The sequence below is a fragment of the Thamnophis sirtalis genome, unplaced genomic scaffold (assembly GCF_051295495.1).
Source record: "Thamnophis sirtalis isolate CommonGarterSnake01/CBP01778 unplaced genomic scaffold, rThaSir2_p1.2 scaffold_11, whole genome shotgun sequence".
Lineage (NCBI taxonomy): Eukaryota > Metazoa > Chordata > Lepidosauria > Squamata > Natricidae > Thamnophis > Thamnophis sirtalis.
Window position 1 is genome coordinate 26,651,655 of NW_028261391.1, and position 9,738 is coordinate 26,661,392.

Sequence of the window (9,738 nt, forward strand, 5' to 3'; positions counted from 1 at the left end):
GCAGTGGTTAAAAGCAGCACTGCAGGCTACTGCTAGATCAGCAGGTCACCGGTTCAAATCTCACCGGCTCAGGGTTGACTCAGCCTTCCATCCTTCCGAGGTGGGTAAAATGAGGACCCAGATTGTTGGGGGCAATATGCTGACTCTCTGTAAACCGCTTAGAGAGGCCTGAAAGGCCTATGAAGCGGTATATAAGTCTACTGCTACTGCTATTGCTATTGCTATTGCAGTTTGGGCACTCAGTGTCCAAAAGGTTCACCATCACTGACCTAAGGGATAGGCATATCATGGTTACTCTGAATAAAAGCAACTGAAAAGCACAATGTTAAACATTAAATCAGAAAATACAATACAAAGTTCAAAGAGTTTATTCTGTGAAAAATGTGCACCAAACCAGAATGGAATTTGACTGATAATTATGCATCAACAATCTTTCTTACAATATCATCCCACAATTATTTACTTTATTTATATATCACATTCACAGATCATCATGCATGCAAAGACAAACAGTTCAAATGAGAGATTTCTTATCATTTGCTTTGCCAAGTCCATCTTGAAATTCTAAGATATCTTGCTCTGTCCGATTCTGAAAGTAAAATATCTAAAAGAGAACAAAAAAGAAGCAACATGAGATGGCTGCCATTTAATGGTAGATGGTTAACACTGTCAGCAAATTTGTCACAGCAATGGGTTTGACACACTTTTGGGGAGTTGCCTCTTTTTGTTTAATGTTTCAACGAACAATCAGAAGATCTGGATTTTATCTCCAGGTTAAAATGTAAGCTACTGGAAAAGCAATAAGTTGACCAACAACTGCAGTGCTGAAGGACACACCAGCAGTAGGAAGGGAAGTGAAGTGAAGCAGGAAAAAGGTCATAGAAACCTTTCCCAAGAAGGGAGGAGAAGGGTGGGGTTTCTTTCTATTCTTTTCTTTGTTTCTTTCTTTCTTTCCTTTCTTTTTCTTTCTTTCTTTCTTCTTTCTCTTTCTTTCTCTCTCTTTCTTTCCTTTCTTTTTCTTTCTCTTTTCTCTTTCTTTTTTTCCTTCCTTCCCATGCCCCTCACTTTCTTATACTTTTTTTCTTTTTCTATCTTAACTTTTAGTAAAATTATTTTTAATAAAAACCATTTCCCAGGATTCTCTTCTTGCAGCCTCGAGAAGGAGACTGTTTCAGCCAAATGGTGGAGTTATATTAAAAGGTAAAGGTTCCCCTCGCACATATGTACTAGTTGTTCCCAACTCTAGGGGGAGGTGCTCATCTCCGTTTCAAAGCCGAAGAGCCATCGCTGTCCGAAGACGTCGTGGTCATGTGGCCGGGCCTGGCTAAACGCCAAAGGTGCACGGAACACTATTATCTTCCCACGAAAGGTGGTTCCTATTTTTGTACTTGCATTTTTACGTGCTTTCAAACTGCTAGGTTGGCAGAAGCTGGGACAAGTAATGGGAGCTCACTCCATTATGCGTCACTAGGGATTTGAACTACTGAACTGCCAACCTTTCTGATTGACAAGCTCAGTGTCTTAGCCACTGAGCCACATCCTTTTTGGAGTTATATTTACCAATGAAAACAAAAAGGGAAAACAGCAAGATCGTTGAGATCTACTGCCCTTCTGCTGACACGATCCCTTGAGGCCTTTTTGATACTAGGATTCCTGAACCTTGAATTTGCCAATGGCAGAAGCTGGCAGGAAGATGCTGAGCCCAACAGCAGATTCTCTGCCTTTGTTTGAGAAACATTCATAGTCAGACCAACACGTCATGGGATCTTTGGGACAGTGTTCAAGAGGCCATTGATGGTATTTTCCAAAGAGCTGTAATTATATTTCCATAAGGTAAGCAAAATGACCTTTTCAAGGATGTAAAAGTTTCCAATAAACTATTTCACATTCATCTGAGACCAAACCCTCATCAGGTTTAATCTAGTATATTTCTGAATAGGCATGTGCAGAAGAAAAACAAAGGAAAATAATGTACTCTAAATATATCTTAATAAAGTTCCAAAACAAGCAATAGTATGGAAAATAAATGTAACCTGATATTCATTCTTGGTATTAGCAATCAATGTTGCTGATAATTCATTGAATGCAATACTAATCATGATTTTATATAAGCATGTCACATTAGGAATTAGCAATATGATTTTTTTTTAATCTGCAGACAAAAATCTGCAGATTCCAAGTACCTTAAAAATCTGAATTACATTTATTTTTCACTTTCTACATAGTGTACCACAAATGAAAAAAAGCCTATGAAACTTACTATCAAATGAAGTGGTATGAGTAAGTGATAACACTGTTTGCGAAGTGCACTGCCCTCTTTTATTGAGATAACAATGTTATCTCCTAATAGTTTAAGAGCCACCTTATACAGACGTGTCTCAGAAACTTTAGACATTTGGAAATACAGAGCAAACAAGAAGAGATTGGCATTTTACTTCTCTATTCTGTGCCATTCTCAAACATACCAGAAACAAGCCAACTCAACACCTTATGCAGAGACTTGCATAAACTGCATCAGAAGCACTCAAAATTTCACCACAGGGAAACTGGTAGAAGATTGAAATGTTAAAGTTAACTGTATGTCCTCCCTATTATCTGTGTATCTGAAGACTGGAACTACCTTTAGAAAGCGTTTGTTAATATCTAACCCGCATGTGGCTTCTTGTCATTCAAGACCAGTATGTGTCATATCCTAAATTCTCAGTCAGCACAGACTGTCTCTTGGCCTCCTCCTGACATCCCTTCAGGAATTTTAGGAGTCTATCATATCCTTTCTCATTCTCCTCAAGGCTAAGCACGCTCAGTTTTCATAATTTCTCTTTTATGGACTTACATTTCCAGTCTCTTAATCACCCCCAAAGTTCATTTAGCCTAGTACTGTCCATGCTACACATCGGTTGCTCCCCTGAATTTTGTATCTTGACATCAAGGCCCAAATCTGACATTTTCTGCATGCAATGCTTATGAGCAATCACTCAATCTCACTGCTATTCCTGCATAATTCCACGACCATGGAGGACTGTGATAGGGCCACCGGTTACATTCACACATATAAGCAAATTGAGTACATTGAGAAAACTATGGCATTCTCATTTATCAATGATCATCATCATGATTATCATAATCATCATCACAGTGATACTATTTCAGCAAAGAAAATACTGCCCATATGAAGAGAAATTAAATGTGGATATACGTTTCAAGGCCGCTGAGCCACTGTTCTTTGAAGTCGTTTCCACGGTCATGCAGTCAGCATGATGTCATGGAAAACTGTTTCTACCCACCAAAGTGGTACCTATTTATCTACTTGCATTTGATGCTTTTGAACTGCTAGGTGAAAATGGGTGCTCATATTACAGGTCTTGAACTCAAGAAAAGCTGACAAATTCAGTGCCTTAACCACTGAGCCATCGCACCGCCAAGAGATGTATGAAAGGCTTTCAGAAATAATGTGTCTGCAATTTTTATTTACTTTTATTTACTATCTTGCTTTTTAAACTGGTTGTTCATTTCCATCACTTCATCTCACATCACAACTGGGTCTCCCTCACTCAGAATAGTCAGCACTGATTGAAAACTCCTCAAAGCTTCATAAAGCCCTACCCAGAAATATTATTGATTCTTTCTGCCACCTTCTGCTTAGCAAACACAAACTTCCCTACTAAGTTAAATTCTTGTGTATCATAATTGATACGCAAAAGGCACACACTCTAGAACAACTCCTTCAAAGATTATGACTTGCTGATGTCCACACAACCTACGTTTCTTAAGATATGGCAGGCAGATTATAAAAGTTGGCAAAAGTTTGCAGAGGTAAACCTGTCTGCCATCAATCTTTGCCTTGGGAAAGCAAAATGTCTCATAAAAATATGTATGAGCTCTTCCCATTTCTTCATTAACAGAACTGTCTGTCATAAGCAAACAGGTCAGTATTTCCTAAATAATTTTCAAATGATCTTTTTATCTTTTACAAAATTGTACTTCATAAGTTATGACGGTTCCTATTTATGGGAATGGATACGACAAGGAAACAGAACTCTGGAATAATAAACCTGATTTTACTTGTAAATTTTAACTTTTAAAAACTGTTTTTAACCTATGCTTATATTCATGTATGTGGTTTTATCGTGCAGTTGTAAACTGTCAAAAGTCATTTAGGTGACGTGGGCATTGTAGAAAATCAATAAACAACTAAACAAAGTTCATGTTGAAGCTTCCTTTTGTCAAACATAAGGTTATTATACAAACCCCTTATTCGAGAATATGGATGTAACACTTGTAACCAAACGACATGCTGTATGTGATGATGGGTTTTTTTTTCTTTTTTTTATTTTGTTGTGTGTGTGTGTGTTTGTTTAATAAAAATAAAAAATTATATTAAAAAAATAGATTATTATACAAACCCCTTCCAATCAGCACCGTACAAATGTCTTCTCTTTGTAATTGGCTATTGGTCCAAGCAATTAAGGAAAGCCTTCCATTTGCACGGATTTATTATTTCTCTGGATTATTTGCTTTGCTGTCATGATGGAAGTTGAACACCTGAAAGACTTGCCTTGAACATTTCTTCCTTTGGTTGATTCAAAGGTGATTTACAAGAACAATTCTGCAATCCTCTGGACAGAAATAATATTCAGCACAGAATTCCTGGATCAATATGCATAGGTTTACACACGAGACAGGCAAGTTTTCCTATTGAAGCTAATAAGAATCATTTCCAATTAAGCTTGCATATTATTGGGTTTAACAACCATTAAGAAAAGAAAAATTAATTCAGAAAGAACTTAACCGCAGAACATGTTGCTGATTCAAGCAGTCACTGTAAACAGAGCCATGGAGACACTTTTTATTATGGTGTTTTTCTGGTCAGAGAAGAGGATTGCTTGTGGTTTCTCCCAAGCAGGGGATTTATTTACAGGCTAGACTTTAACTATTTAATAGGATGAGAAAGCAAGAGAGAGAAACAGGGCACTTCATCAGACTGTGCATTCAATACCCAAGGGATTTGAACCATGGCTATAAGTGGGCTAGAATTTCATCCCCATGAAATTATGTGCAACAATATATCTCTGCTCACTTTACTCTTCCCACCCATGCTGCCAAAGGGAGTCAGAGATAACACTGATTAAGCAGTATTAAGCATCTGAGTGGCCATAAAAACTTATTACTGCTGTTGTTCTTTAAGCTAAATGAGGTTTGGGAATACAGACTGATTACAGATGAATTGTTGGTTTCAGCAAGACTGAGCAGAACTACATTAGCCATGGTAATAAATGTAATGATATGCAATGCTTCCTTCAACGCCCCTTTAATTCTGAACTTCAAGAAGAAATTCCGATTGGAAATTGGCATTATCTTTGTTAAATAACACTTAATTGCACATGCAAGAAAAGCTCTCCAAGCCTTGCATTCACAGCTAATTTATCAACTGAGCAGATGGATACAGGGAGAACAACGCAGCTAGTTATGAAATTATAAACTAAGCTGGAATTCTCTGAGGTATTTAATTTCAGTTATACCGTTTGTTGGACAAAGAAATCAAGCTGTTCAGACAAAAGACAAATGCATGACCTATTTATTTGTGTTAAGGACCACAGAGCAGGCCACTAAGGAATACTAAGCACCTCTGAACTGAAGTAGCACAATCTCCTGTGCACGAACAACCTAGGATGGGAAACATCTGAAGAATCTCTTCATACATTTGCCAAACCTATATTCTCTAGACACGTTGGACCACAACTTGCTAGATCATTGACCAAGATGGCACAGCCTATGGAGATTCCTAATCATCCAGGTCATGGCTGTCCCAAAGGTGCTTGTTGTTGCAAGGAATACGGATTAAGATTGTAAGATTTATATATTGTCCTACCCAAAGGGGAGAATGTTAGGAATATAATCTAACAGTTGGGTTGCCAATATATAAATCATGTAACAATGCTATACCTGTTTCTTTAAATCATACTGTAAAATGTGATTGGTTGCTGTTTTCCTCAATTGGCCATAAGAGGGAGCCAGAATGACTGTTAGCTCTCTGTTCGTTAGATGCTGGGCTGATCTGATCTAAGTGCCGTGAGCTATTGTAAGTTTTGCAACTGTTAGCAAACCTTGAATACTGAACTGATTATATGATACTGGGCTATGTTATTTGGATTATCCCTCAACTGAAAGACATTGATGACTGACTGAATTATCCGTGTATGACTTGGACTGTTTGATGGACTCTGATACCTCTATTTCCACGAAAGTAAAAGCCTATTTAAACTGCAGTTTCTCTGTATGCTGGTTTGTGTGTTATCCAACACAACTCTAGCAACGCTTCTCTGAACATACTTACTCTCCCAACGAGGAGCTTACCTAACGGTGCCTTTCAAAAGGCAACTGGGCTTTCTTGTTTTTTTCCTTGAAAGCATTTTTCTTCCCATCTAAGAAGCTTCTTTAGTTCTTTATAGCTCAATGCATTTGAAGTATACCAAATTAAAGATCAATGCATTTCTTTTGCACCTAATAATGTGAAATGAAAAAATAAATGTGAAGGCTATATTATTATCCTTAGTTCTTATTTCTTTCTAGCTTGCTGCTGTGTTGTTATCCTTATTTTTTTAATTTCTTTCTAACTTACTGCTTTTTTGTTGTTTGTATCTCAAAAGTAGTGAGGTCCCAAAACATGAAGTGTTCTTGATTTTAAAAAATGAGATTTTTTTAATTTGCTCAGTTCTTTGTATTAACATCTACATCATTCTGGATTGACTTGGAGCGCCTGCCTGCTGGTAAGTGAGCCAAGTTTTTTTCTTTTATTTTTTTTTAATGTATTTTAAAATAATATTTTATTTATTGTGCATAGGATTTTTTAAAATAGTTTTATTCTGTGTGGATTCTTTTTTAAAATTGTCTTAGACTATTTAAAAAAAGATTCTATCCAAAATAAATTGAAATAAACCATTTTTAAAAATTCTATGCACAATACTTTGAAATGGTTTATTTCAATTTATTTTGGATAGAATCTTTTTTTAAATAGTCAGGAGTCATTGACACTGAATTTGCACTTTTAATAATCAGGAAGCACATACTGAGTTTCTTTGAAAGAAAATCCAATAATTTAAAAATCCAATAATTTGTTTCCTAGTATAATTTGATTGCTTATTAGTAACCTATGACTATCACTAAGTGTTGTAGCTTATGATTCTTGATGAATGTATTCTATTTTATTTTTCTTTATGTACACTGACAGCATATTCACCAAGGACAAATTCCTTCTGTGTCCAATCACACTTGGCTAATAAACTATTCTATTCTATTCATTTCTATTTCAATTCTAATAAGGAGTTTAGCTTCTCTCTTGAAAATGTAAGTTAGCATAAGACATTATAATGCAAGCTAGCCTTAGCTTTCAAACAGTTCATTTAGTGACCAAAGTTACAATGGCATTGAAAAAAGTAACTGATGACCATTTTTCACACTTAGTGACCATTTTCACACTTATCAACCGTTGCAGCATCCTCATGGTCACGTGATCAAAATTTTGATGTTTGGCAACAGTTACAATTTATATTTGTAAATTGTAGTTATGTTGAAATAAAAAAAAATATTACAATACTATTTTTGCTTGTATGAAAATTTTTGTTGCTCCGTATAAAATTTTTAATCACCCCCCCCCCGGTCAAAGCTGTCCCTCTTTACCATTCTGAAAATCTGGTCACCTTAATCTAACATCAAGCATATGGGAGGGGGGACCAAGAGAGGTACTCTATCACTGCAACAGAGCATTTGTTTCGAATCTGGGTGTATTCCATGCCGGAAATCCCAACTAGCATGTTCATGACTAAGAATTCTGAACACTAAACGTGATCACATGTATGGAAGGTGTTCAGGTTGACTTACATCCATTTAAAGTTCCGATGGATTTGCCTGGGGGCTACTTATGACCCAGATTTGAAGTTCCAATAGTTGCCCCCCCCGGACATGTGACCAAATGTTGGCACTTGGCAACTGGACCACATTTACAGCCTTTTGCAGCTTTGTGTAGTCATGTGACTGCATTTTATGATGGTTTTGCAGAAAGCTGGTCTTTACTTTTGCTTTTTGGCAAAAACACACCCATGGTGAGCCATTGGTTCGTTTAAAAACTACAGTGTTTGCTGAACGATCCCCACAGAAAAGAACAAAATAAGGTGGTCACATCACTAACCAGACTTACAACCAACATGACTTGTGACTAACATGACTTGTGAGCAGAATGGCCAGGCTCAATTATGGTCATCAATTGAGGAGCACCTATTATGCTATGTTGTGAGTTACCTTGATTTCCAAAGAAAGATATAATTCAAAGCAATAGATGTCCTGTTACTATTGTGAAGATAATGTTGACTGAGGCTCACGTTCATTTTCAATACATTTGCAGCTCTATGCATTTCAAAACATTTGCTAGGAAACAACTGATAACAGGACATGGCCCAAGAATGTAGCTTTGCATGATTTACATACAATCCTGTTCAAAATTAAATCAAATTAGAACAGCAACAAAGATTAGGAGACTGGAGGTTAAAACATATAAAGAATGGTTGCTGGAATAATGCACATGTCTAGTTTAATGAGAAGAAAGACAAGGGGTGACATTTCCTGACAGTTAGAACAATTAATCAGTGGAACAAGTTGCCTCCAAAAATTGTGAATGCTCCAACACTGGAAGTTTTTAAGAACAAATTGGACAACCATTTGTCTAAAATGGTATAAAGTTTCTTGCCTGAGCAGGGGGTTCAGAGGTGGGTTCCTACCGGTTCGGCTGAACTGGTAGTGGTATGTTGGCCTGAGTCACTGGAACCGGCAGCAACCCAGGCCTGCTACGCCCCTGAAATGGTTCCCAGGTCAATGATGCTATCTTGTTTTTAAGTTTTGCGCCTGCACAGAATAATTTTAATTGAACTGTGCATGTGCGTACAGCACGCATCCAGCGTGCGCACAAGCGAACTGGCAGTAAAGCTGTTCTGAACCCACCCCTGATGGGATTGGACTAGAAGACCTCTAAGGTCCCTTCCAACTCTGTTATTCTATCTAGTCTGTCTGAAATTAAATATGATTTAAAATAAGCTATCAAAGTGTAGAAAATAACTTATTTTTTCCTTCTCTGCTAAAATATATTCACCAATTCAAATAGCCATGTAACATTTTGCAACTAAATCACCTAGTTGAATTTAAAAGTGGAATTTTACCATGTGACATACTGTATATCCTACCTACTAACAATAGCTAATGTAACAGCTCCTGCACACATTCTGCTCAACATGTCTATGGCAATCCTGGCATGGATTCACATTTACTTTTCACAAAACTGATCCACAAGGGATGGGATTACAGTTTTCAGAATTTCTAGACAAGATCAGGCAGGTATGAAGCTCTATATTGTAAAGATATCAAGGAATGTTGTTATGATATACAGACATGTTGTGATCAAGAGGACATTTTCCCAAGCTTATTCTAGAACACTGTATTTTATTAAATAACCAGAATAATTTTGGCATTAGCTTTCCTTACAGTATAAATTAAACACTGATGTTTAAATAAGTATACTACTTTATCGCATGTTCATGGTTCCTACCTGGTACTGACTGGGTTGAGAAAACCACAAGCAGCAAATGGCACTCAGCAACCGATCTTGTTAGTAGACTGCTAAAACAGTCTTTCTTGTTGAGTGATATAAGAGCCTATTTGCATCTTGACCACGTCTCAAGATGAATTAACAAT

General features: G+C 36.9%; 1 long non-coding RNA gene across 1 annotated transcript in view; it reads right to left on the reverse strand.

The window, feature by feature from the left end:
- Positions 1-352: 352 nt before the first annotated feature.
- The window catches only part of LOC148043575 (uncharacterized), a 30,041-nt gene continuing 20,655 nt past the window's right edge, over positions 353-9,738 (reverse strand). Inside the window, exon 2 of the long non-coding RNA XR_015698009.1 lies at positions 353-604. This is a non-coding gene — a long non-coding RNA (uncharacterized LOC148043575). The remainder of the gene's footprint in view (positions 605-9,738) is intronic.